Source organism: Bubalus bubalis, chromosome 3, assembly GCF_019923935.1.
Source record: "Bubalus bubalis isolate 160015118507 breed Murrah chromosome 3, NDDB_SH_1, whole genome shotgun sequence".
NCBI lineage: Eukaryota > Metazoa > Chordata > Mammalia > Artiodactyla > Bovidae > Bubalus > Bubalus bubalis.
Window position 1 is genome coordinate 28,027,635 of NC_059159.1, and position 27,892 is coordinate 28,055,526.

Here is a 27,892-nt window from a genome sequence, read left to right on the forward strand (position 1 = left end):
TTCCCGTGTAAAGGCCCCGGCACACCCAACCAATCACCTGTGGCTGATGCTTTGGCGCCCCGTGCGTCCTGGTCCCCAGCCACTGCGGGTGGTCTCTGCAGCTTTCACTGATGGCTTTCCAAAGCTGTCATTCCTCCCACATTTCCTAGACTGTGTTCTCTGTGAAGGAGAGCTTTATTTTTGTTTCCTTTGATAAAAAAAATATACAGAAAATAACAACGAATAATATAACAAAACCTGTATTTTCACCACCCAGAATCATGTTATGAGGTTGGCATATTCGCCTTCAAGTTTTTCTTTTAAAAAAGAAAAGACTACAGTGAAAGCCCTGAAGCTGCCTGCCCACCTGACTCCCCCTCACCAGGAGGAGCCACCCTCATCAACACGGCTCTGTCCTCCAGGCTTATTTTTATACCTTCAGAAGAATGTGTTTATCTCTGAACGAACAGTACATAGCACTATTTGCATGTCGTTTTTAAATGTTTTGTATAAATAGAACTCTGTGTATATCATCATGTTTTTACCCATTGTTGCAATCCACTCGAATTAGTGCACACATGGTTGGTGCATTCTTGGTGTTTTCCTGATGTGTTCCTGGTGTGGACCTAGAGTGTTCCTGGTGTGGGCCTGGTATGTGCCTGATGTGTGCCTGGTGTGTTCCTGGTGTAGTCCTGGTGTGTGCCTGGTGTGGTCCTGATGTGTGCCTGGTGTGGTCCTGGTGTGTTCTTGGTGTGGTCCTGGTGTGTTGCTGGTATGTTTCTGGTGTGGTCCTGGTGTGGACCTGATGTGTTCCTGGTGTGAACCTGATGTGTTCCTGGTGTGGTCCTGATGTGTTCCTGGTGTGATCCTGGTATGTTCTTGGTGTGGTCCTGATGTATTCTTGGTGTGGTCCTGGTGTGTTTCTGGTGTGTTCCTGGTGTGGACCTGATGTGTTCCTGGTGTGGACCTAGAGTGTTCCTGGTGTATTCTTGGTGTGTTCCTGGTGTGGTCCTGATGTGTGCCTGGTGTGGTCCTGATGTGTTCCTGGTGTGTTTCTGGTGTGTTCCTGGTGTGGTCCTGTTGTGTTCCTGTTATGGTCCTGGTGTAGTCCTGGTGTAGACCTGGTGTGTTCCTGGTGTGGACCTGGTGTGTTCCTGGTGTGTTGCTGGTGTGGTCCAGGTGTGTTCCTGGTGTGTTGCTGGTGTGTTCCTGGTGTGTTGCTTGTGTGTTCCTGGTGTGGTCCTGGTGTGTTGCTGGTGTGGTCCCGGTATGTTGCTGGTGTGTTCCTGGTGTGTTGCTGGTGTGGTCCAGGTGTGTTCCTGGTGTGGACCTCGTGTGGTCCTTTTCACCACCCCACACCCACTCCCCGTCCATCCCCAGAGGAGGAACACCTAGGTGTCTCTCATCCCTTGGTGTTATGAGCAGCGGTATCCCAGGGATACCTGTGTAGTCTCTTTGTGCCAACACACAAGCATCTGTCTGGGGGGTGGGTGTTGTCCAGCAGGACCTCAGACCTTGAGGTCTGCACACGCCGATTTCGGTGACTATCACCATCCTACTCACTCCCTGTGGTGATTGGCAACCTTCCTCATTCCTCTGTGTCTCTTTCTGTGCAGGACAGGGTTGTTTAGATTTTTTGGCAACCTCACGTGTGAGAAGTGTATGTTGTGGCTTTAATTTCCTGATTGCCGGTGAGGCTATGCACACATGCTCAGTGGCCACTGAGAGAAGGCCTGTGGTCACTCAGGGGGAAGGAGGGGGCCTGGGGAGTGCACCTGGGCCCCTGAGGCCAGAGCAGATGCTGTGTTAGTGACCAGGGGAGGCCTTGGAGCCACCGTTAGGTGGGCCTGTGGAGGTAGTGTGCTTATTATCCTTATTATCCTCAGCTCCTAAGGCTCTCACTTTTCTATTAATAATAGCACTTGCCACCCAGGACTGGCTCACCATGCATCAGGCACTTCACCTAGTCAGACCTTATTTGATCCACTTGGAAATGCTTGTATTTATTATTCTGTTTTGCTGAAGAGGACACAGAGGGTCAGAGAGGTGCACCTACCTGCCTAAGGTCACAGAACTGGTAAGTGCTGCCTCCAGCCCCAAACCTTTCCCTCCACATGGCCCCTTTCACCTGCCCAACACTCCAAGAGGGGAGAAAATGGCTCGAGCTTTGTTTCCCCTCCCCTGGGCAGTGAGCAGAGAAATGGTTTGTAAATGAAAAAGTCCAGCCTTACAAATAGTTCCCAGCTTTCTAAACAGGATTTCTGGGTCAGAAGACAGAAGGCTGTCCAGCGCTCCTCCTCAGGGCAGCTCAGGAAGGAGAGGGGGGTGGTCTCCCAGTTTTTTGTAGTTTTGGGGCAGGTTGTAGCCAGGTGGGGGGACAGTGCAAGGCTCCAGACACTGGTAGTGTCTCAGGTTTGGAAGCAGGAGGAACCGCTCTCCCCACTCCCTCCTGGCCCCTCCCCAGCCCTCTGTTTCACATGTGGTGTTGGTGGGGGGACGTTTCCAGGCACCCCCTCGACCCCCAGCAGCAGGGCTCCAGGAGCAGGTGCCTCCGCTCAGGTCCTGGGTGGGAAGGGAGGCTGGGAGGGGCAGCAGAGCGGGGACTGGCCCTCAGCCCAGCGGTGAGCTCTGAGCACAGTACGCACATGTCGAGTGAATAAAGGAAGGACAAAAAGGCTGAAAATTAAGAGCAAACGATGCTTACGCGTTTGTCTCCTTCTGGTTCAGCTGGGTGGAGGGAGAGGAAGGAGACCAGCGAAGCGGGTCCTTGGTGAGAAGGTGATACCCGGCTCCATGGGTAGCGGTGGTGCCTCAGCAAGGACCTGTCCATGGTCCCATATCTGGGGAGAAGCACGAAGCTGCACCGGAACTGGACGAGGTCCTCCTCAAGCTGCCCTGGCGTCCTGGGTCTCCTTCCTGCCTCCCAGTCTTTGTTGATTCTGGGCTCTGGTGCTGAGGGTGACACAGAGCTCCAGCGTCTGGCTCCTTGGCACCTGGGCTGATGGCTTCTGGCCCCCAGAAGCCCAGGGCCATCCCCTCCTGTCGGGTCACCTCATCCCAGGTTCGTTTTGCCTGATCTTGACCTTGGTGAGAAGCCCTTGGGGACCATCTGTGCCTGTTGGTGTGGCCCCCACTCTGCCTGTGTCGCGTGTGTTGCTGTGGGTCACCCACTGCATCCTCAGGCTGATGGACGTTGGGAAGTTCAGTTCAGGGTTATTACAAACAGCTGTGCAAACGTTCCTTTGCTGCAGAGCTTACCTGGGAGTGACATCTCGAGCTCCGGGGAGGCCTAAGTCCTTGGCCCCTTCCCCAGTGAAGACGGCATTGCACAGACAGCCAGGCCCTGCTTCGAGCCAATGTGTCCCTTCTCTGAGCCTCAGTCTCCTAGTCTGTAAAGTGAGCGATGAAGACAGGTGAAACGAAGATCTTAAGCTCTTCCCCAGGAGTGACCCTCCCTTCCTTTGAATCCACAGGGAAGCCGCTGGGGCCCAGTGGGCTGCGAGGGGATGGCGCACCAGGTGTGGGTTTCACTTGTCCCAGGAGGATGAGCCCAGAATCTTTCTTCCAGAAATGACGCTGCTGGGGTCAGGATGTTCTGCATCCCAGAGTTCACACTCCCACTCCCTCAGGGGACTTTATGAGCCAGCTTCCCACCCACCATCCTCTCAGGTGATGGGGACTGCTTCTGAGCCCACAGCAGAAGGGCACAGGGCCCTGCCCCCAGTCTCCGCCACCCCATCCGGGGCCCCTCCTGGTTCAGGGTGGCTGACACCCAGGGCGGGGCAAGGCCAGCACCTACTCCCTCTCCACGAGGCTGTCCACCTGGGTTAGTGGTGCCAGGAGACCCTCCTGGGAACCATGCTAGGGGGAGAAGCAGAAATGGCACACCTGTGTCACAAGCACATGTGTGTCACAACCACCCCTCACACCTATGTCACAAGCACACATTTCACAACCACACCCCACACCTGTGTCACCCTGGCCCACCAGTTGGCACTTCTTTGCCTGCAAACCCTTTAGTGTCCCACCGGCCACGTCCTATAGTGGCTCAGGGCCCTTGCACACGCTGTTCCTTCTGCTGGAAACATTCTTCCCTCCCTCCCTATGCCTGCCTGATGCCCAACTTCCTTTGTGCATCAGCTCTGCCATTGGCACGGGAGACCTCTCCCGGCCAACAGAGCTCGGGCACACCCCTAGTCTCCGGCCCCAGCCCCACTCAGCCTCCTGTTTCAGCCCTGAGATGTCATCTCCTGTGTCCTTGGAAGGGACCTGGGCTGGTCCACCTGTGTCCTGGGGGAGCAGTGGGAGGAGACACTCTGGAAATGCCTGTCCACTGGCCCCACATCGGATTCAGGAAGAAGGGGAACGTGGAGAAGGAGGAGACATGCCCCAGATCCCCGTGAGCAGGAGCCCTGGTCTTGTCACCAATAGAACCACCACTCCTGAGCCCTCGCCGAGCAGACTGCTGGGTGCTGAGTGGGGATCCAGGGGATGGCACAGCCAGTGGTCAGCCTGGTGCTGCATAAACAGCACTCGTGGGCTCCAACTCCCCGCTTCCCTCCACACCCCCATCCATTGAAAGTGCAGGGGTCCCTTCAAGGTGATTTTGAGACAACCACTCTGGCCTCCGGCCCCGCCTCCTCCAAGCCACTTCCCCTTCACCTGGCCTGGCCAGGTGGCTTCCACACTGGCCGTTCCTGCCCATGCCAGTGACCCCGCCTGGGACCAGTGCAACCGACAGCCCAGGACACAGCTTCGTCCTTCTCTGCCCAGAACCCTCTGCCTGGGAGACCGAATCCCTCCTTCTCAGAGCCCACCACCCCAGACCCAGGCTCCCTCCCAGGCCTTTGCCTGTGGGGTTCCCTTGGCCTGGAAAGCCCTTTGCCGGGTACCTGCTCGGGTGACCCATTGGCTCCTGCAAGGCTCTGTGTGAACCTCACTCCTCCGTGAGGACAGCCCTGACCATGTCTGGCTCATGGCACAGGCCCCACATGGCCACTTTCATTCCAGTGAAATCGGGTCACAGTGAAGCCAGAGAGCAGCCCAGATGGTGCAGAAGAAAAGGCTGCAGACGGCTGCCCTGGAGGGGCAGGGAGCCGGGGAGGCGGGCAGCCCCCGTCTGCCCTGATGCAGACCCCAGGACCCCAGACTGTGCACGGCCCTGGCCCTGCTCCCCTGTGGCTCAGCCTCGCCCACTGGGAGCACAGGGGTGGGGGTGGGCGGGGGAGAGGTCCCGGGTCCAAGAAAACCCATCCTGTTCCTGCTCTAGACCGGTAGCCCTGCCCCCCAGGAGGAGTCCCAGGCTCTGTGTGTGACCTCAGCCCAGGCTCTCCATATCCTGGGCCTGTTTACTTTCCATCAAAACCAGGGGAGGGGATGGCGTGGTCCCACGGCAGGCCCTCTGATTTGAGCAGTTATAAATACCACGCTTATCTGCTAGGAAATCTGCCTGTGGAACCCGCCCGGCCTTCCAATGTGCGTGTCATTCTGAGCATTGACCGCCACACCTGCGCTGGCTGCACCCCAGACCAAGAGCAAGGTCACTGGGGCCCCCCTTCCTCTGTGGAGGGACTAGGGTTTCACATGGAGCAGCCGAGACCCAAAAATAGCAGCTGGCCACTCACAGGCCAACCGCCCAGGCCCCAAAAAGGAAGTGAGAGAAAGGTGGGCACTTTTGTTCTTTGTACAGAAGAGAAGTGTTTGGGAGGACCCGCCAGGGCCCTGCCCCCGCCCCGCCCCCCACTGGTTCTTTCTGGGTGGTTGGCTCCAGCTGTGATGCCCCGGCCACGAATGAAGAGACAGAAGTAGAGTCATGCTCGCAAGGGCCAGGGCTGAGGCTGGACCCGGACTCTGTCCTCTGTCACTCTGTGGATTGCAGGGGTTCAAGGGGGTCGTGCTGACAGAACTGTGTAAAGAAAACCCCATGGTGGGGCTTGGCTGGCCATCCAGTGGTGAGGATTCAGCGCGTCCACCGCAGAGGGCCTGAGTTCTATCCCTGGTCAGGGAACTGAGATCCTCCAAACTGCATGGCTGGGCCAAAAAAGGAAAAGGAAGCCCCATGGGGTCGTCCTGGTGACCTCCAGGAGGTGACTCAGGGTAAATTCCTTTGTGAGGTGCCTTCATTTGTAGGTCAAAATAGTCATCGTACACAGTCAGACACAACTGAGTGTGCACACACTCATACTCACAGAGACACGTGCATACACACAGACACATGCACAGGCACACACACAGATGTGCACACACACACACCTTCTTGGGTAGAACTAGCCGGGGTAATGCAGATTCAGACCTCCTGGTGATCTTGGAGGAGGTTCTGCACAACCCCCTCCCTGAGAACAATGGTCCCTGCAAGGACATTCGAAAGCAGAGACTGGGGGAGGGTGTGGGGGTGCAGATCAGGCCAGCCCTGCCCACATTCATTCAGCTTCTTGTTTTGGCTGCTCCAGCTCTATGTCCCCGTCTGTCCATCTCCTGCCCAGACTCTGCCTGAGGCAACAACAGGGACCTGGGACGTGACACATCCTGGCAGTGGGATGCTGCACAGCAGGAAGAAGAAGTAGATCATGTGTGTCACCTGGGGTCTGAAGAAAAGTGGTTTAATTGGTGTGAATGTTAAACCAGACCCCAAATAATATGCGGTGCACTTACACCCAGGTGTACACTGCAAAAGCTGGACTGAAAATGCAGAAACCAAACTACAAGAAAGGTTACCTCCAGGATGGGACAAGGCACCGCTGGGCTTGTTCAGAGAAAGCGGGTCAGAAAAATATGGAGCAGACACAACCAGTTGGAAACAAGGCCCCTCTGGGGATTTCGTCAATTATTTCTTGCATGGCTCTGAATATTAAAACCTTCTGGGCATTTGTTCAACTGTTGATTTTTTTTTTTCTTTTATGGTGCTTTTGGTGTCGTGTCTGAAGTCTTTGCTTAACTAAGATTTTCTCATATATTTTTCTAGAAGTTTTGTACTTTTAGGTTTTACATCAAGGTCCGTGTTCCCTTTTGTGTTGATTTTTGTATACAGTGTATTAACAATGTTTTGTATTAAATTTGTTTATTTACTTGTTTACAGTAGGTCCTTGCTGATTATCTATTTTAAATATAGCAATGTGTACATGTCAATCCTGAGCTCCCAATCTATCCCTCCACCTATTAATTTTGATGTATAAATCCAAGTTCTTCCTTTTTTATTTTTTGCATACAGACTTCAATTGTTCCAGCACCATTTGTTGAAACACTAGCCTTTCTTCACTGAGTTTCCTTTGCACCTTTGTTGAAATTCACTTGTCCAGACCCGTGGGTCTATTTCTAAACTTTCTGTTCTGTACTATTGACCTAATTGTCTGCTGGACACCAATGCCACACTCTCCTTTTCACTGTAGCTTTAAACCAGCTAGTGTCCGTTCTCCAACTTTGCTATTTTTCAGAGTTATTTTGAATATTCTAGGTTCTTTGCATATCCATATGAGTAGGATACATACACATGTACGTATTTCTCAATTCTATTGGTTCTCCTTCTCTGGAGAATGTTGACTAATACACCCAGTGTCTGGCACACAGGAGGCCATAAATGCTCGCTGAATGAATTAATAAGCTTCTCTGTTTGTTCATCCCCATACCCCTAGCACCTGACAGGCAGAACAGTAAATGTGGGTGGGCATTTGCCCGGTTTACGACCAGGAACCCACAGACAACGCTGTCCAGGGGTTCAGCTCACTTGCTGGTCTAAACGTGCTGCCTTCGTGCCCCTTCACCTGCGGCTCTGGGCCAGCTTCCCTCGGAACTGTACCATTGCTACGTGGGGTGATTATGAAACCGTAAAACCACAGGAGACCCATTTGTTTTACGAGGCAGGTCTCAGGAGCCATCTACGAGCTTTGCAGGCAGGAGGGTTTTGTTTTTGAAAACTGAAATTACAGAATAAGAGCCTAAAGAGGCGAGAGAGAGAGAGAACTTCACTATTTGGGTTCAAATTAGCAACCTGAGTATTCTGGGCTCCTGCTAGGAAAGGCGGGTGCTGTCTGGGAGGAGTGCCTACAGGGCCATGGGCTTCCTCCTAACCAGGCCCCCGTGGTCCTGGCACGAGAGGAGCAGCAGCAGGGAGACCAGACATCTAAGGGGCCACAGAGAGTGGGGATTGTGGGCAAGCAGAGTGATGATGTTACTGGGATGGGAAGACCTGCTGCCTGCTGGGGGAGGGTGATGAGCTGACCCCAGAGGATCTCAGGCCCTGCTGCTGGGCAGGGCCGCAGAGGGGAGCCACCAGGTGGGGCAGCACACGAAGGCAACCAGCATCAGCACAGCCCCTAAAGTCTTGTGAGATTTACACTTCAGTTCCAATTAAGTCAAGTTAAAAATTCAGCATCTCAGTTTGCTGATGTGCTGGACACCAAGTGGCTGGTGGCTGTATTCAGACTGATAAAAATAGTCCATCTCCAACCACACGAGTCCCTGTGGACAGCTTGGGGCTGCCTGTGTCTCCCCCCAGTTCTTTTCACGTCCTTGGCTCCCCTGCTGCCCACCCCAAAAGGGTTGGGACTCCCCAGTTGTCTGAGAATGTCTCTCTTCCATCCTTGGGTAGAAGAAGGTGATCTGGTCTCCAATGGCTGGGGCCTGGAGCCAGGTTATCTGGCTTCTAAACTTTTGATTGAGGTACGATCTACCATTTTAGCCATTTTCAAGTGTGTATATCCATGGCGTTCAGCACACTCACCTGCAGTGCTCCTGTCCCCTGAGTCTGGTTCCAGAATGTTCTGTCACCTCGGGAGGAGACCCTGTCACCACCTGTCCACCCCTCCCACTCCCCGCAGCCCCCAGCAATCACAAGTCTGCTTTCTGTCTCTGTTACCTTGTCATATAAACAGAGCCATGCGATACGTGATTGTCAAATCTGGCTTCTCTCCTTAGGATGAAGTTTTAAGGTTTATTCATGTTGTAGTACTCTTGCCTGGAAAATCCCATGGACAGAGGAGCCTGGTAGGCTGCAGTCCATGGGGTCGCCCTGGTAGGCTGCAGTCCATGGGGTCGCTAAGAGTCGGCCATGACTGAGCGACTTCACTTTCCCTTTTCACTTTCATGCATTGGAAAAAGAAATGGCAACCCACTCCAGTGTTCTTGCCTGGAGAATCCCAGGGATGGGGGAGACTGGTGGGCTGCCGTCTCTGGGGTCGCACAGAGTCGGACACAACTGAAGCCACGCAGCAGCAGCAGCAGCAGCAGCAGCAGGAGGAGGAATCAGTACTTCATTCCTTTTTATGACTGAATAATATTTCAGTTTTCGGACTGACCACATTTGTGTACCCATTCATCAGTTGATTGGTGTTTAGGGGTTTCCACCTTTCGGCCACTCTGGATAATGCTGCTGTGAACACCTCATATGAGTGTTTTCAGTCCTTTTGGGTGTATACCTAGGAGTGGAAATGTGGGGTCATGTGGTAATTCTGTTTCACTTTTTGGAAAACTATCAAACTATTTCCACAGTGGCTGTACCATTTTACATTCCTATCAGCAATGGAAGAGTTCTCATTTTTCCACATTCTTGCCAACACTTACTATTTTTCCTTCAAAAGCAAACTATAACTATCTTAGTGGGTGTGATATTTCATTGTGGTTTCAACTTGACTCCTTAATGACATTACACACATTTTCATATGTTCACGTGCTTGTTGGCCATTTGTATATTCTGGGGGAAATCTCCAGTCAGGTCCTATACCCATTTTAAAAATTGGGTTATTTGCCTTTTTGTTATTGACTTGTAGGAGTTCTTTTTGTATTCTGATCTGAGGCTTCTGTGATGGCTCAGTGGTAAAAGAATCTGCCTGCAATGTAGGAGACTCAGGAGACCTGGGTTCGATCCCTGGGTTGGGAAGATCCCCTGGAGAAGGAAATAACAACCCGCTCCAATATTCTTGCCTGGAGAATCCCATGGACAGAGGAGACTGGCGGGCTACAGTCCCCAGGGTCACAAAGAATTGGACACAACTAAGCACGCACATGAGACTTTTGCAGATATCTTTTTCTACTCCGGATTGTTTTGGCTGTTCAGGGTCCCTTGCAATTCCATATACATTTTAGGATCAGCTTTTCTATTTCTTAAAAAAAAAAAAAAGCCATTGGGATTTGAATCTATTTATTTGCTTTGGGTAGTATTGCATCTTAACAATATGAAGTCTTCCAATCTGTAAACACAAGATGTCTTTCTGTGTATTTATGTCATCTTTCATTTCTTTCAGCAATATTTTGTAGTTTTCAGTGTATAAGTCTTTCACCTCCTTGGTTAAATTTATTCCAAAGTATTATTCTTTTGAATGTCATTGCGAGTAGAATTATTTTCTTAATTTCCTTTTTGGATTGCTCATTGCTAGTGTATAGAAATACAGCTGATTTTTGTATGTTGATCCTGTACCTGGCAACTTTGCTAAATTCAGTGATTGGCACTAATAGTTACTCAGTGGATTCTTTGAATTCTCTGTATGTAAGGTCACATCAGGGACTTCCCTAGTAGCTTAGTGGTAAAGCACCTGCCTGCCAATGCCGGAGACCTGGGTTCAACCCCTGGGTTGGGAAGATCCCCTGGAGGAGGAAATGGCAACCCACTCCAGTATTCTTGGCTGGGAAATCCCATGGACAGAAGAGCCTGGCGGGCTACAGTCCATGGGGTCACAAAGAGTCGAATGCAACTGAATGATTAGACAATAGCAACAACAAAGGTCATGTCATCTGGGGACAGAGATACTTCACTTCTTCCTTTCCAGTTTGGATGATTTTTGTTTGTTTGTTTGTTTCTTTCTTTTTTTGTCTAATTGCTCTGGCAAGGATTCCACCACTATGCTGAACAGCTGTGGGAGGGCAGGTGTTCTCATCTTGCTCCTGTCTTAGGGGGAAGCATTCAGTCTTTTCCGCTGAGTATGATGTCCTTTATCACACTGAGGATGTTTCCTCTCTTCCCATTTTGATGAGTGTCTTATCCTAAGGGGCGTTGGCTTTTGTATCAGTTGAGATGACCATATGGCTTTTTCCCTTTGTTCTATTAATGTGATGTATTACATTGATTGATTGCGTAGCTCTGATTTTCTAAGACAAGCTGGAAATCTGAATTCCAATGGGAAATCTTTATTCTTTTATTCTTTCTTCCTCTTTCTTTAAAACGTTGACATGAATTTAAAAAATTTGCATGGGGCAAATCAGGCTCAATGGACATAAGTTTGAGCAAGCTCCGGGAGATGGTGAAGGACAGGGCAGTCTGGCATGCTACAGTCCATGGTGTCGCAAAGAGTCAGAAATGACTGAGTGACTGAACAATAGCAACAAATTAGATTCAGCTGGGAGAAAAAAGGCTCTGCGGCCACCAGTTTGAAATCTCTCATCAAAAACCTTAAAAATTATTTTTCCCTTTGACTTAGGAATTCCACTTCCAAGGGCCCATCCAGAAGAGGTGATCCAAAATACAGGCAAAGTTTTAAGCCTACACTTGAGTGTCACTTTTAAAAAAGTATTAATTTTTGGGGTGTGCTGGGTCTTCACTGCTGCACACGTGCTTTCCCTAGTTGCGGTGCGTGGGCTTCTCATTGGGTGGCCTCTCTTGCTACAGCTAGAAAGTGCATGGGCTTTACTAGTTGTGGCCCCGAGGCACATGGGATCTTCCTGGACCAGGGATCAAACCCATGTGCCCTGCATGGGCAAGTGGATTCCTAACCACTGGACCACCAGGGAGGTCCTTGAGTGTCATTTTTAAAGCTTTAAGTTGGAAAGTTCCTGAACACCAGCAGTGGAGGTCTCAGGGTGCCATGTTCACCAGGGAACCAGGGTTTTGCCGCCACTTTATGGGGGTTTTAATGAGGACAGAGGGCCAGCGACAGACACGGGTGAGTGATATTAATGGTTGTTGCTCTGTGTAACCAGAATTGTCAACTACTTTGAATAAAAGGGTTTTTTTTCCTTCTTATGACAAGAAGCAGAGGGCTTGCCCAAGGCCTCCCTGCTGGCCAGGTTCGGCTGCTCAGCAATAGGTCACACTCTGCCCATTTCCCAAATGTGGCACAATGTGCTGATGTAACCTTTCTTTTTAGCACTTTCTGCATTTGATTCGCTTTTGAAAACATTTTAATCTCAGGAGCATGCTTCCATTTTGCTGCTTATGTGGTCCACACCCATTTGCTGGCTGGTCATATACAGTAAATGCTTGGGCAGAAATCTGTTCCCCTGCCCCAGGCCTCCCTAACTTCCAAAGCACCGGGGGAAAAGCCATCTTGAACATGGTTTTTGACGTTGCTGGCTGGCAGGGTCAAGAATTAAAAAAACATCCAGGACAACAGTGTTTCTTCTGTTTTGCTTTCAACCATTTGAACTATAGCCATTCACTGAGCCATGTGGGTAAAGGCTGAGATTTGCTTTATGAAACGTGCCACACCACGGAGATCTGATAGTTCTTTCTGTAGGTTCATCTTGTGAATCCTGAATTGCATCTGAAATAGTCCAGGTCTAATGGCATCCCACTCCAGTACTCTTGCCTGGAAAATCCCATGGAAGGAGGAGCCTGGTGGGCTGCAGTCCATGGGGTCACTAAGAGTCGGATATGACTGAGCGACTTCACTTTCACTTTTCTGCACTGGAGAAGGAAATGGCAACCCACTCCAGTGTTCTTGCCTGGAGAATCCCAGGGACTGGGGAGCCTGGTGGGCTGCCGTCTATGAGGTCGCACAGAGTCAGACACGACTGAAGTGACTTAGCAGCAGAAGCAGCAGCAGGCATCCATTAGGGTGCCTTAGTAAGAGGGGAAAAAAATCTTGTTGCAGTTTGAATATTCACCTGGGGCTGGTCCCATTCCTGCCACATAAGAATGGTGGAGGACTGGGGAGTTCCCTGGCGGTCCAGCGCTTAGAACTCTGTGCTTCCAGTACCAGAGGGCCCAGGGTTCTATTCCAGCTGGGGGAACTAAGATCCTACAAGCCACGAGGCACAGTCAATTTTAAAAAAGGATGAGGCTGTGACTCCCCTTCCCAGAGCTGGGCGTGGTGAGGCAAGTCCAGTGCCGACCCCCCTACAGCCCAGGTGGCCAGATCGGAGGACAGTGGCTGGTCCCGGCGGTCGGGGAAGGTTGCCGGGAGGAGGAAACATCAGAGGCTGTAGTGAGTTCACTAGCGTGCACTCAAATTCACATCCCCAGGCCGGTGATGTGACCTCGTCTGGAAATGGGGTCTTGGTAGACGTGATCCGGGTAGGGTAAGGCCGTACTGGAGGACGGAGCAGAGATGGGGCCCAGGGGCCCGCCGCCCCCGCGAGCGGGGTTTGGGGGGCTGGGAACGACCCCGGCCGGGCTTTCAGAGGGGCCTCTGGGCTCGGACTTGGAAGATAAAGCATGGTTGCTGTCATCCCAGGGCGCGGAGACGCGCCGGCAGCCGGAGGAAGCCCCGCCCGGCCCGCGCAGCGCCCTCCCCGCCGGCAGGTGGCGCCCGTCCGCTCGGCGGCCTCACAGCCGGGCGTGGCCTCAGGGGCCGGCGTGGACTCAGGGGCAGCTGTGGCGGGAGGGCAGCGTTTGCGGGCAGGGAGTGCGCGGTGCTGGCCCCGCCAGGCCTCCCTGATGCTGAGGCTTGACTCAAGCCTCCTACCTGATCCGCCTGCGGCGGTCTGCTCCGGGGGCCTAACCAGCCCCCCGTCCTCCTCCCTCGGGGCCGGCCCCCGAAGGACTCGGGCTCGGAAAGGAGCGCGGAGTCTGGATTTGGGTCAAGTCAAGCCCAGCCGCACCCCCACACTCCCAGACTCAGTTTCCCTCCGAAACGCCTGCTTTGCGCACCTGCCCTGCACCGAGGCGGGCAAACAGGCAGAGACGCACTCCGCCCACAGACCAGGCAGGCACCCAGCAGAGGCGCCTCCCCGAATGATCGTGGTGTTTTTGTCGTGGAGGGAGGGGCGGGGTTGTTGTGTTAGTATTTTTGTTATGGTTAAGTACTCTTAACAGTAGCATTTACCATTTTAATCATTTTAAAGTGTGCAGCTGGGTGGCGTTGTGTTCACGTTGTTGTGCAGCCGTCCCCACCCTCCACCTCCAGAAATTGTTCATCTTCTCAAACTGAAACTGTCCCCATTAAGCCCTCGCTCCCCACCCCTTCTCCAGCCCCTGGGAACCACCTCCTGTGGTTATGGATTGGGGCTCTGGGTGTCTTATGTAAGTGGGTCATGCAGCCGGGTATAAGTCCTTTTGTGTCTGGCGTGTTTCACTCACCATAATGTCTTCAGCTTCATCCACGTTGGAACAAGGGTCGGCATCTCCTCTTTTTCTAAAGCTGAGTAATGCGCCATCGCAGGAATGGACCACACTTGGTTCATCTGTGGATAGACTGCCTGCTTCCACCTCTTGGTTACTGTGAATTGTGCTGCTCTGAATACTTGTGCACAGGTATGTGTGGGAGGCACCTGATCCCCACCCTCCACCCTGGCCCGGGGCCTGTTTCTTAAGGACCTCCCCCATAAGTGTGTATGCCCCCCATGGCAGAACAAGCCCCCTCACTGGCATCAGAAGTGGCCTGTTTGCAACGTGACACCCACACCTGGGCATAGCCAGGATTGCATGCCCAGATGTGAGCCTGATCCACCCTGCAGGTGTCCAGCTGGGCGGAGGAGCCAGGAGAGGCAAGTTTCTGAAACAGAACCACCTCCGCCTCCCACTCTCCTTCCCAAAAAAGCACTGCATTCAAATATCTTCTCCAAAAAAAAGACAAAGAATCTTGTCACCTTGAAATCTCATCACTTATGATCCTTAAAATCATGCACACGTAATATTTATGTAACTGTGTTCACATGACACATAAAGGTTTTGGAGCTGCCTGGTGCCTTCAAGGGCAGAGGAGGAGGAAGAAGGGGGAGGAATTGCTGTGCCTGGTCTGTCCACAGCTCAGCAATCCAAGACCAGCTTGGGGACAGGTGGTGACCGCTGGGTGGTCACACTGCCTGGGCTTCTGCTCTCACGGACCTGCAGGATTTTCACTGCCCCCTGGAAGCAAAGCCAGACCAGTAGAGAGGCGGGTGTTGGCTCAGGACAGAGACAAGCTTTCAAATGATTAGAGGAGTGACCTTGAGAGGTGGTGAGTCTCCTGTCCCCAGAGGTATGCAAGTAGAAATTAAAAGACCACTGGTGAGGGATACCATAACAAGCAGGTGTGTGTGGGGGGAGGAGTTCTTGGAGAACCTGGGTGGCCCAGGAGTGCTGATGCTCCTGAGGGAACAGTGTTCGCCAGGCTGCCTGGACTACACAGTCTCAGGGGGCAGTGTCCAGGAGAAGCTTCATGCAGACACCAGAGCAGACAGCAGCACTAGCTCCTGGGTGTGCGCCTGCATGGAGGGCCGTTCATGGCATGTCCTCTGGGCAGGAGGGCTGTGTTAGGAGCCCAGCTGTCTGGGTCCAGCTCCTCTGTGAGGCAGGAGGGGGACCCAGGTGGAGGAAGTTGCCACGGAGGCAACAGTGAGCCTTTCCCATGGCCAAGAAGGAAATTGCAGATGCTCCTCATTGAACCATCACCACCACCGTCATCATCCCTGTGGGAGTCTGCTGTGGGCCAAGTACCAAAGTAACTCGTCAAATCCTCCCAAACCTTCCATTCTAAGGCAATAGAGGCCCAGAGAGGTTTATTAACTTGCCTAAGGTCACACAGCCAATCAGTGGTAAAATCTAGTGAAGCTGGGATTTGTGGGGGCTCCAACTCTGTGACCTGTGCACAAGTCAACTACCTGCAGCCCCTGCCTCCACTGTGATGGGACCCACAAGCCCTCCAAGCCTACTGCCAGGGGCATCTTCTTGACCATGGCTGCGTCAGTGGTGAGTCACCTCCTTCCTCCCAAAGAGAAGCAGGTTAACCCTGGATTCAGCTGGCAGACTAGCCCATCTCCTCCTGGAGCTGCTTGGTAGGCCTGGTCACCCACCTTTATGCGTGCCCATTCTTCAGGAGGCCCTGAGTTTACACACCCTGGTGCTGTGGTCATGTCTTAGATTGACCGCTTTCTGGTGACGACATGGGGGCCAGTGACCAGGTGAGTCTGAGACTCATCCTGGGAGGAACACCTGGGCCAGGCATTCCACCTCTGTCTGGAGGGCCAGGCATCCCCATCTGGAGGGCTTTGCACACAGCTGGCCTAAGCAAGGGAGGAACACACATGCTGGCATAACCTGGGACTTTGGTGATGTTCAGGGCAGGACAGCGTCTCAGCTGACATCTGAACAGGCCCTGTCCCTTCCTTGGGCCTCTGTTTCCCGCCCGGACCTCTCGGGGTGCTGCAGATGCTGTTGACACTTGCCTACACCTGTTGGGTCCCTTTCATCAGACCCATGCACCCCCTGAATTGCCCATGTGTGCCCCTGCCTCACAGGGCTCACTCTTGCACCCTGGCCTGGCCTCCCCAGGCAGAACCTGTGGGTGACCCTCCTCCAGCTCATCCCAAGGGCCCCAGCTAGTGACCCATGAGGGCCGGACCCCACCTACTTCCCCGAGCTGGAATTTGTGCCCTGAGCCTCCTGCAGAGTCTGGCTGGGGTGGGGCTTCTCCCCAACAAACCACTCATATCAACAATTGTTGGTGTGGGGGACTGCTTCCAGAACCAGCCAGAGACTCTGGCATAAATCCCCCCACAGAGCTCAGGCCCACCTGATCTGACCCCGTAAGAGAGCAGCTCTTATCACTCATCTTGGAAAGTACCCATGATTATGGATGATAAGCCCTGTTCTCAAGGAGAGGCGAGACTGTGTGCATTCCCGAGGGGCTCTGTGTGCCTCCAGTGAAGGAGGAGGACGAACCACGTTGGCAAGGCCCATTCAAAATACTTCGCTTCAGGAATCAGACATACTTGATTCTAGGAATGGCTGGCACTGGAGAGCCCTTGTCCCTCAATATCCCAAATAAGGCAGAAGGAAACAGGGCTTGGATGTTGAACATGAGCCTGCTTGTCACCTGCCTAATGTCTCATCTTCCCTTCTCCCAAGATGACCAGGTGAGCAGCTAAGACCACCTTTCCACCTTCCTAGCAAGCAGGATTGAAGAAGGCAATGGCACCCTACTCCAGTACTCTTGCCTGGAAAATCCCATGGGCAGAGGAGCTTGGTAGGCTGCAGTCCATGGGGTCGTGAAGAGTCGGACACGACTGAGCGACTTCACTTTCACTTTTCACTTTCATGCATTGGAGAAGGAAATGGAAACCCACTCCAGTGTTCTTGCCTGGAGAATCCCAGGGACGGGGGAGCCTGGTGGGCTGCCGTCTATGGGGTCGCACAGAGTCGAACACGACTGACGTGACTTAGCAGCAGCAGCAGCAGCAATAATAAAGAGCTGTGTGTGCTCCTCTTGGGCTTCCCAGGTGGCACTAGTGGTAAAGAACCCACCTGCCAAAGCAGGAGACAATACGCAGGTTCAGTCCCTGTGTGGGAAAGATCCCATGGAGAAGGACATGGCAACCCACTCCAGTATTCTTGCCTGGCAAATCCCATGGACAGAGGAGCCTGGCAGGCTACAGTCCACGGGGTCGCAAAGAGTTGGACATGACCGAAGCAACTTAGCATGCATGCACATGTGCACTGCTTGTTTTCTTCCCTTTTCTCCCTGCTTGGAACATATACATGATGTCTGGCACTCCAGAGGCCACTTTGTGACCTTGAGAATGGAGCCAAACTCTAAATACACAGAACAGAAAGGACTGGGGGTTCCTCATGATGCTCTAGAATTATCACACCTGTCCTGGGAATACCTGAATTCTTGGACCTGTGAGAATAGACCTCTATTTTATCTAAGCCACTGTTTCCCAGGTCTCTGCTGCTGCTGCTGCTGCTGCTGCTGCTAAGTCACGTCAGTCGTGTCTGACTGTGCGACCCCATAGACGGCAGCCCATCAGGCTCCCCTGTCCCTGGGATTCTCCAGGCAAGAACACTGGATTGGGTTGCCATTTCCTTCTCCAATGCATGAAAGTGAAAAGTGAAAGTGAAGTCGCTCAGTCATGTCCGACTGTTCACGACCCCATGGACTGCAGCCTACCAAGCTCCTCTGCCAATGGGATTTTCCAGGCAAGAGTACTGGAGTGGGGTGCCATTGCCTTCTCCAAGGTCTCTGCTACTTGTAGTTAAATACAGTTCCTAACTAGTACAGATGTTACCACTGGTCTACAGTTTTGGTCCAGAGTGAAACAGGATTCTCTCTTCCTGACCTTCCTTCAACAGGCTCACCTGGTCCTGCTCACAGAGGCTTGATGACAAGAAGCAGGTAAGCCTTTACATCCTTGAGAAAACTACACCAGTCCTGGGGCCCAGGCCTGCTGAAGACAATTGGAAAAGTCCATCCTCTGGCCTAGGACCAGAGTAGAGACAGGCAACACCCCGGAGGGGGAGGGCAGCTCCTGGTTCTGCACAGGGAAGGGGGAACCAGAAGTGGACACAGTCCAGTCTCCCTCTGTGGGCCCTTCATCTAATGAGTGACCATGACAGAGAATCAAAGTGCCAGAGCAGCATGGATCCTTAAAACGGTGAAAACCCTGGAAACAACTGAACATCCATGAGCAGTAAAATGGGTACATTGTATATCTTCAGCTGGGGGTGCTATGCCACTGAATGCCTGCTGCTGCTGGGGGAGACACGTGTGTGACACAGGTGTGACATCCAAGAGGAGATGCCGGATATGGTTGGTTCAGCTGCGTGATTTTGTTCTCAGCGTGAAGTTCAAAACCAGGCAAAACCCATCTGGCGGTGGGACACCAGGAAGGCCATGACCCTGGGGAAAGCAGCAGGTGGGGCAAGGAGACTCTGGGTGCCATTGAGGTTCTGGTTCTTATCTGGGCTTTGGTCTCACAGGCATGTTCACTTTTTAAGGTTTGTTGAGCTGTGTACTTACAATCTGCGCATGTGTCTGTGTGGGTTGAATTTATGGAGAATAGGCAGTGATGGGCCCAGAGGAGGGTGGTGACCTGGTTTGGCAGATGTAGCACAAATCAGGCTTAGCACGTAGTGGGATCTCCATAAGTGGCGTCACAACTCTGTGGAACTTCTGATGTGAAGGGCTGGGTGTTCCCTTGCAGGTGGGTCAGCTTTGAAAAGGGCTTCAGTCAAGAGTGACCATCCCTGTGGCATTTGGGGTGCTGGACCAGCGCAGGATGATGGAACCACCTTGACCCCCCCCCAAGCTGCACTGGGGCCCTTTCCCAGCCCCCACTTGAGAGGCCTAGCTTGCTTCTGGGTCCTGGGGCAGAAGCAGGTGCTTAGTATGCACTCAGCACCCCACACCCCACCTGGCTGCAATGCACTGGTTAGGTCTCTTCAAGATAATGCCCTAAACTAGTTGTTACCATTGCAGTCAGAGTGTTAGTCAGGGTTCTTTTGGTTGCAAGTGAAGAAAATCAACTCAAACTGGCTTAACAAGTGAGCCAGGAAGAGGAGGAGGGAGAGGGGAAGGGGAGAGGGAGGGGAGGGGAGGAGTCTACACAGATCCACTGTATAGCTCATAGCTGCTGTGGGCTTTCTCATCTTGTGAATGTACTATCATTCAATGATCCTTCGTTGATAGAAATCTGAATTGTGACCAACGTAACCAGGGGCCATGTGCGTGGACCTGTGCACACCAGGGCGAACACTCCCCTGGGCTGCTCCTCATGGGGGCAGGGCCTTGGATGAAGGAGCGCATGTGTGCCGATTCCCTAACCTGGTGGGTGTCTCCCCTACCCCGCCCCAGCCCCTGCTGTGCAGCTTTGCACCCGCAATGCTCTTGCCCCAGGGCTTTCTCCGCATGTCCTCAGCCACTGTAAGTTTGTGCCGACCTGATGGGCCCGTGGCATCTGGTCCTGTTTCCTGCCTCTCTGCCCCAGGGTCACGTGTGGGACACATCTGAAGCTTGTGATACCTGGGCATGTCACTTATTGGTGGCCTTTTCCAGATCACTATCTGTTTGCCTTTTTCTTGCTGATTTGTGTGGCCTTTTTACATGGTGGATGGTAGTGCTCCACCTATTCTGGTTGATGGGTTACGTTTCCTCAGCTGGTTGTCTCACTTGCAGCCCTGCTGATGGGGTTTGCATGTTTGTTTTGTCTTGTGCTCGGCGTTCGGAGGCATTTCCTCCTGTGCTCATGTAATTATATTTGTCATTCCTCCTCTCTGTCCTTTCTGGTTTCTGTCCTAGGGATCCCCCACTCTCAGCCTCCCTCTGCAGACCACCTGCCCACTCCCTAGGCTGACACAGCCTCTGTCCCGTCTCTGGTCCTTCATGGAAAGCCAGAAGGCCATCCTCCCTGCCTGGCACAACCCTGCCCTGGATCCTACCCACCCTCCCGTCCACCTCTCTATCCCATCCTGGCCCACCATCTAACTTTTCGTCTCTCTGGAGCCTTGGAGTGCAGCCTGCTTACCCTTCCCTGATCTGACACAGTGCTCCACACACCTGTGTGTCGACACCCTGCCCAGTCCAGGCCAAGGTCTGCACACAAGGTCAGTCTTTCTCCAGAAGGGAATCGACTGGTCGGTCGTCCAGAGGATTCCGGAACGATCTAGAATCATTGTCTGTGGCTTTGCCCCAGGTCAGCCCTGCTGGTGCCTACTTCTGCCTTCTCAGCCCAACCCCAGCCTACCCCACCCCTCCATCATGTCTGCCGTGATGGGGCACTTCACCTGCAGACCAGGCTTGTCAGACAGGCGTCCAGCCCTCCTGCAGCAGGCTCTCCTCCCCTGCTGGCCAGTGGCGGGAGCATGAGAGCATAAACGGCCTGAACAGTATCTCCACAGACAGAGCAGCTGTAGGGAAAAAGGTCGCTGTCAGCAAACCCCATCCTGGGCTCCAGGTGCCCAGGTCGGGGCTGCCTTGGCCGGAGCAGCTATTTCCCTCCGTGCCCTCTGTGGGCTCCAGAAGACCCCGCCCTGCAGGTGGCAGGAAGGGGGCCCCCCACCACCGCAGATAGCTTGGTCCTCACTTTCACCTCCTGTTTTCATTGGCAAAGGGCCCAGCCGATGTGACTGGAAGCCGCTCTCAGGTGCGCGGGCATGTGGCTGGTTCCCATTGCTCGGCAGTCTGCTGGGGTCGGCGCACATTTCTGCAGCCCCCGCTGTGTTTTCTTGCTTCAGTTGGGGGGTTTGGACTGGGGCTGCAGCCTTGAGCAAAGATGGCACTTTGGGCCCTCCCCAAAGTGGACAAGACAAGCTAGATTCACAAGAATCGTTGGGGGACCTCCTGTGGTGAGTGGGGCGGGGCCTGAGAAGGCACGGGGAGGGGCTTGAGCAGGCAGTGGGAGGGGCATGAGCAGGCAAGGGCGGGGCCTGAGCAGGCGGGGGAGGCGCTTGAGCAGGCAGTGGAAGGCTCTGGCCCACGGAGGAGTCCTTGGGCCCTGCAGCTGGAGGCTGTCACCTTACTGCACGTCTTGTGACAGTCTCTGGAAGGGCTGTTGGGCAGCGCTCCCCCACGGCTGCTGTCACAGGGAGATGGGAGGCAGCTGACATCTTCCCGGGGTGCAGGGAGCAGCTGGTGCCAGCGTCTGCAAGAAAGGAAACGCCCCTCCTCCTGTCCTCCCTGGTGGTAAGGACAGGGACGTAGCTGTGAACCATATCTAGTCTTGTGGGCGAGAGAAACGCCCCAGGGTGGCCAGACAGGAGCCGGGGTCCCAGCTTTACGAAGCTGAGCCTCGCGCCCGCCCCTATCGGTGGACTCCATCTGTTTAAGCCGCTAGTGTGAGGTGCAGCCGAACCTGGTTCCTAAACATAGGTGTCCCAGTCTTCTTGGCCATAGCCAGAGTCTGTGCAGCAAACAGTGGCTGGAGACCTGCACAGGCCCCAGCCCTCAGCGCGGAAGCTTAGCTGCGGGAGGGAGGGCGAGGGAGGAACTCTTCCGGGGGCACGTGACGCCTTTTTCTATGTGTAAAATACATATAACAAATGTACCACTTTAACCATGGTGTTTAGTTCAGTGGCTTTACGTCCATTCACATTGTCCAACCATCACCACCATCATCTCCAGAACTTATTCATCTTCCCAAAATGAATCTCTGAAACCCTCACTCCCCACCCCTCCCCCAGCCCCTGGGACCCACCTTCCACTTCCTGTCTCCATGGACTGGAAACTCTAGCGACCACCTATGAATGGAATCATGCTGTGTTTGTCCTTCAGTGTCTGGTTTATTTCACTAATGTCCTCACAGTTCATGCATGTCCTTGCAGGTGTCAGAGTTTCTGTCCTTTTTAAGGCTGAATAATATTCCATTGTGTGGATGGACCATATTATGTCATCTATTCATATGTTGATGGCACTTGGGTAATTTCTTACTTCACTTATTTAATTTTTTGGCTGCTCCACATAGCATGTGGGATCTTAGTTCCCCTACTAGGGTTTGAACCCACGCCCTCTGGAGTGGAAGCTGGAGCCTTAACCACTGGACCACCAGGGAAGTCCCAACTCTTGGGTGGTTTGTCTTCGGCTGAATGATGCTGCTGTGAACATGGTGTACAAGTATCTCTTTGAGTCCCTGTGTTCAGTTCATTTGGGTATATTTATACCTGTATGTCAGAGTCCATGGGGTCACAGAGTCAGACACAACTGAGCGACTTCACTTTCACTTTTCACTTTCATGCACTGGAGAAGGAAATGGCAACCCACTCCAGTGTTCTTGCCTGGAGAATCCCAGGGACGGGGAAGCCTGGTGGGCTACCGTTTATGGGGTCGCACAGAATTGGACACGACTGAAACGACTTAGCAGCAGCAGCAGCAGCAGCATACCTGTAAGTAGAATTACTATCTAACAGGTTAATTCTGCATATGACATTATAACTTGTTTTCAACTTACTTGGAAACTCACTCCTAACAAGGCTAGTACCTCCCAATCCAGCTGGGAGGTGGTCGGTCCGGTTGTCCAGAGCTCTGGGCTCCGTGGCCCGGGAGGCCTGAGGTGTGTGGCTTGGGACCAAGGCTGATGGCATTCCCTTGGCCCTGTCTTCAGGGATGGGGGTCTTGGTGTGGGGCACCCTTACAAACACTTCTCCTGTGATGCTGCAGGTGCCAACAGGTATGACCCCCAGGAAGTCCAGTTACAGCTCTCCAGAGGCCGCCACCAACCACCCCACCCTGGGCTCCCCCAGGTGGAGGGCAGCTCCTCGGGAGTGAGGGGCAGGCTGGGAAGATGGGGTGCCAGGTACCAGGCCTCCCCTCCCAAGTCACAGGGAGGGCACAGGCTGAGCCCAGAGGGCCCATCTCCCTCACAGGGCCTCGCCTGGCTCCCAGTGCACCCTGCCCACCAGATCCTGTGGGGGGCTCTCTCTGGGGGTGAAGCCCCTGCTGACTCCCCGCGCAGGACGGGGAGAGACACAGGCGGGCAGAACAGGGCTGGGGTCGTCCTCAGGCAGGACCCCTGACTGCCGGCTGGGAGGCTGCTCCCAGAGGAAGTTGCGAAATCTCCCTCGGGACTAATTTGGGTTTTGGTTCGGGGCCAAGCAGGCCTCTCTTTATGACTCTGGGAATGTTCCCGGCGGTAGACATTCCTCCCGTGACGTGGCTTCATGAACACTAGACTCCTGGCCTCCTGCCCTTCCCGGGGGACTGCATGCTCTGCTTCCCCGAAAAGGGGAGGAACCGCCAGCAAGAGGATCAGCCCCTCCGGTACGGGTGATGTCACATCGCAGGGCTCTTGGCAGGGGGTCTGGTCCCAAGTCCTCTTCTTGGTGGCTCCCTCAGTGCTGGCAGAGGAGGGGCCTCAGGCTGGCAGAGCCAGGCTGGACCCCGGGGGTATGGCACCCTGGCCTCCCTGTGTTGTTTCTCTTTTCCCGGACCTGCCCTCACCTGCATCCTCACGACCAGCACATGGTGATGAGAAGAAGCTGTGACAGACGGAGGAAAGCAGGCCGAGGATACAGACAGCGTAGAGAAGGAAAAGACCAAAAATGCGTGCACTCCACTTGAGGGAAACAGTGAGGCCCACCCGGGGCGTGCTGGACTGGCTCGGGTCTTAATAGTTTACCACGAACCCGCAGTCAGGAAGTGGGGAGGACAGGTGCCCTGAGCGGCCGCTGTGGTGGTGGTTCACCCTTCTGGAATGCCAGGATGCCACCAGGCGGGACCTGCCAAGTGCCTTTAAAAGCCAGCTGTGTCTCCCGCCCCACCCCGGCCTCCCACCTTAGAATCTCCCCAAAGAGGCTGAGCAGAGTTGCGGCAGAGGTGAACGGACAAAGTGTTGTTTAGAAAGGTGACAAAAGAAAGAGCTGAGTCCGCTACTGCGAGCTACTCAGAGTGGTGTTTTGGAAGGAGTTTTTGTCACGCAGGAAAACGCTCATGATATAATGTTACCCGAAGAGGCCGGTGTACCCAGTTGTGCGTCTTCAGGGAAGGAGGCCAGGTGATGGCTTGTCACCCGGGCTGTGAGCAGTAAAGGGGGCATCTCCCCAAGGACTGAGCGACCCGGTCCAGGGCCTTTAAAATTTCTGTTCTGGAATAATTCTAAACCTACAGAAAATTTCTGAGAGTAAAGAAAGAACTTCCAGGCTACCATTCGCCTCGCATCACTATGATCAGCGTCTCATCACGTTTGTTCTCTCATCATGCTTTATGATCACACGGGGAGTAATGTGATGCTACGCTGTGTGTGTCATACGTAAGAGTTACGCAGGGCGGCGTATCACGTGTGCACGTTCACTGAGGTGTTCTTCGAGCCACTCAACGGTCAACTGCACACCTCAGGCCCTTCACTGTGAAGACTTCCAGGTGATCCCTTGGGGTCCTGAGATCAAGGGCGTTCTCTTCTCAAGGGCAGTGATAGAATTCACAAAATTAACGCGAATAGACCTGGTATATGGTCCACTTCAAATTTTGTCGCCAGCCCAATAACAGTCTTTATAACCCTTTCCCGCACCCTACCCCCACAAACCAGGGCCACGTCTATTTCACTTTCTTTAATGCTGAAAACGGCTCTCTGCCTTCCTTTGTTTTCCATGACTGTACAGACTTTATACAACATCCATCACTTTGGGTCTGTCACTTTTGGGTCAATCACTTTTCTGGTGATTAGATTCACATGTGCACTTTGGGAACATGGTGGCAGAGACCCCTCAGGGGTCTCAGGAGCCTGAGCTAGAGGCTGGGTGTCCTTGCTTGCAGGAAAAACCCTTGCACAAGTGTCTGGGGGTCTGGCAGGTCGGGGAGCCCAGGTGCTCTCAGCGGGGGCCTGCCCACCAGTGCAGCCCACCTGGGCTCCTTCCCTCCCCTTTCTTGCTTCCTTTCCCCAATCATCTATCCTCATCCCTTCCACCCAAGCCGCCTGCCCTCAGAACCCATCTCAGGCTAGGGTACCCCCAGCCAATGGAGCTCGTGCAAGAGCCCTGATGCTCTCCCACCCGCCGTGGCCGGCCATGAGGTGTAACTGGACATTCGCAACCTGTAAATTCCACACAGTCCTGACCTGCCCTCGTGCTCATTTCTGGTCCCCTGCCCTGGGGGGCTGGCCTGTGGGAGGCACCTGGTGGGTGCTGTTGGGGTGTGGTTCCTGAACAGAAGGCAGGAGAGGGGGGCCTGAGGGACAAAGTGCCTTTCACCAAGTGACCTGGCCACAGTTTGGAAGGGCTGAGTGCCATCCACAGCAATCCTGCCAAACCGGCTGGAACCTGTCTGGCTGCACGCAGGGCCCCTGAGACTTGAGTCTCCCCACTCGGGGGCAGGTGGCGTCAGGCAGGCCCCCAGTGGCATTCCCAGTGCTGGGCCCCTCCCTGGACAGAGCCCACTCCAGACCTGCCTGGGGCCACACCCTGTGATGGTCCAGCTCTTTTATATATAAACCCAGATGGACTGCAGAACTCGCTGGTCATCACTGAACACATCCAGTGTGCTGGACACCAGGCTGGGCAGTGGGCTCTCACGGGACTTCAGCCTCCTAGGGGAACTGGGCCTGAGTGAGTGTTCTGCTCTCAAAATTCCAGTGCTGGGCAGGGAATGAGTGGGCGGCTCTGAGGGCTAAGGACAGCAGGGCAGATGTGGGGGCAGATGGAGGGTGGCTTGGCTTGAAAGATGAGTTCAAGCAGGGCAACCACAAGTGCAAAGGCCCCGAGGCTGGAGACCCCAGAGGGAAGCCAGAGGGGCAGCAGGTTGGGCAAGGCTGGGATCATGGTTGCTGATCAGGAGAGATTCTGGGTAGGCTGAGAGGGCCCCCCCAGGGGGGTGACAGGAAGACAGCCAGAACTGAATCTGTGTTTCTAATCAACTCCTGTTCAGTCAGGACTCCACCAGAAGGTGCACGAGGAGCCAGGCTGTGACCGACCTCAAGACGCAGGCCCTGGGATGGGTGTGGGACCTCTGCCCACTTTACACTCCAGGTAACTGAGGCTCAGAGATGGGAGGGAATTTCCCAGGCTCCCCAGCGGCACCCTGTGGAGCCCCTGACACCAGGCTGTTCTCCCCCCATGCCCTGACGTCCTCTTGTGGCCAGTGCTTCTGTCCCCTAAGAGGGAGGAGACCAAAGAGGGAGGGGTTTCCCGCATGAGCTCCAGCCTGCGGCCCCGCCCCACCTCTTCCGTGTTCTCACAACTCGTTTTGCTCCATGTACTGCCCTCACTGCCCAGGAGGCAATGACATGCAAGGACAGGGAATGAGTGGGTCATGGGGCTAACAGGCAGAGGTGAAGGAATGGACTTAGGCACCCTTCTCTGCTCATCAAGGCCTGACCCTACTTACAGAGGCCAGCCCACAGGACCTTGGGTCTGAACTCACCTCCTGCTGCTGTCTCCTGTGGGGCTGCCTGACAGGCTCCAGGCTCCCAACTGGAACCAGAGGATACTTAGAGATCCTTCCAGCAGGTCTGGGCAAGCAGGGCCTGAACACTGGCCAGTGGCTGCTGCTCCCCCCCACCTGTCAGCTCCACGGGGTACCTCCCACTGAGGCCTCTGCCAGGCTACTGGGCTTCCTCGGGGCTTCTGTCATGACCCCTGGGGCTAGCACGCGAGCTCAAGGCCTCTCTCAGTAAGGAAGTTCTATCCTCTCCATCCTCAGTTTCCCCTGCAGTGAAGGGTGGGAAGGGTCTGGAGAGGCAGGAACAGATTCCCAGAGTCCCGGGACCGCCCACGCCCTTTGTCCCAGGATCCTGAGAAAGGCCAGGCTGATAAGGCTGTGGGTGGCCAGATGACAACATTCTTGGGACTCCAATGAGGTGGGAGGGGCCCAGGGGGCCGCAGCCTGGGCCCCCGCCGGCCAGGGCGCCGCCTTCCTGGCATTTCAGCAATGCGGAGGCGCTGTCCACAGCAGGCAGCCTCAGTCTTAGGAAGGTTGAGGGTTCGAGGGCAGAATGCCCTTATGTGGGAGGGAGGCAGGGCTCCCCCAGACTCTCCAGAAAAGCACTACTGTACCTTCTCCCTGGAGGGAGGACCGCTCAGCCTGTCTGGGGGTGGGGTGCAGCACAGCACTGCCCCCATCCCCACTACCTTCAGCCCAGCCTCACCCCTAGGCCTCCAGCTGCATTTCAGCCCATGCCTAAAATTCCACCCTCAAGGTACAGTTCTTGCCAGGTGAGGCATCACCTTGGGTGAAAAATGTAGATTTCCTGGTCATAAAATGTGAGCAGGACGGATCCAAATGGTTTCGAGGAAACTGGCTACATGCTACATGCATGTGTGCTAAGTCACTTTAATCGTGTCCGACTCTTTGCGACCCCATGGACTGTAGCCCACCAAGCTCCTCTATCCATGGGATTCTCCCAGCAAGAATAGTGGAGTGGGTTGCCATTTCCTCCTCCAGGGGATCCTCTTGACCCAGGGATCAAACCTGCATCTCTCATGACTTCTGCCTAGGCAGGCGGGTTCTTTACCACTAGCACCACCAAGATGGAATCCAAACGGTTTCAAGGAAACCAGCTACTCTGCCAATGCCCAGAGAAAGCTGCTGCAAACAAGCAGGCCCATCAGATGGAGTTGGTCCAGGCCCAAGGCTGCCTTGCCCAAGGG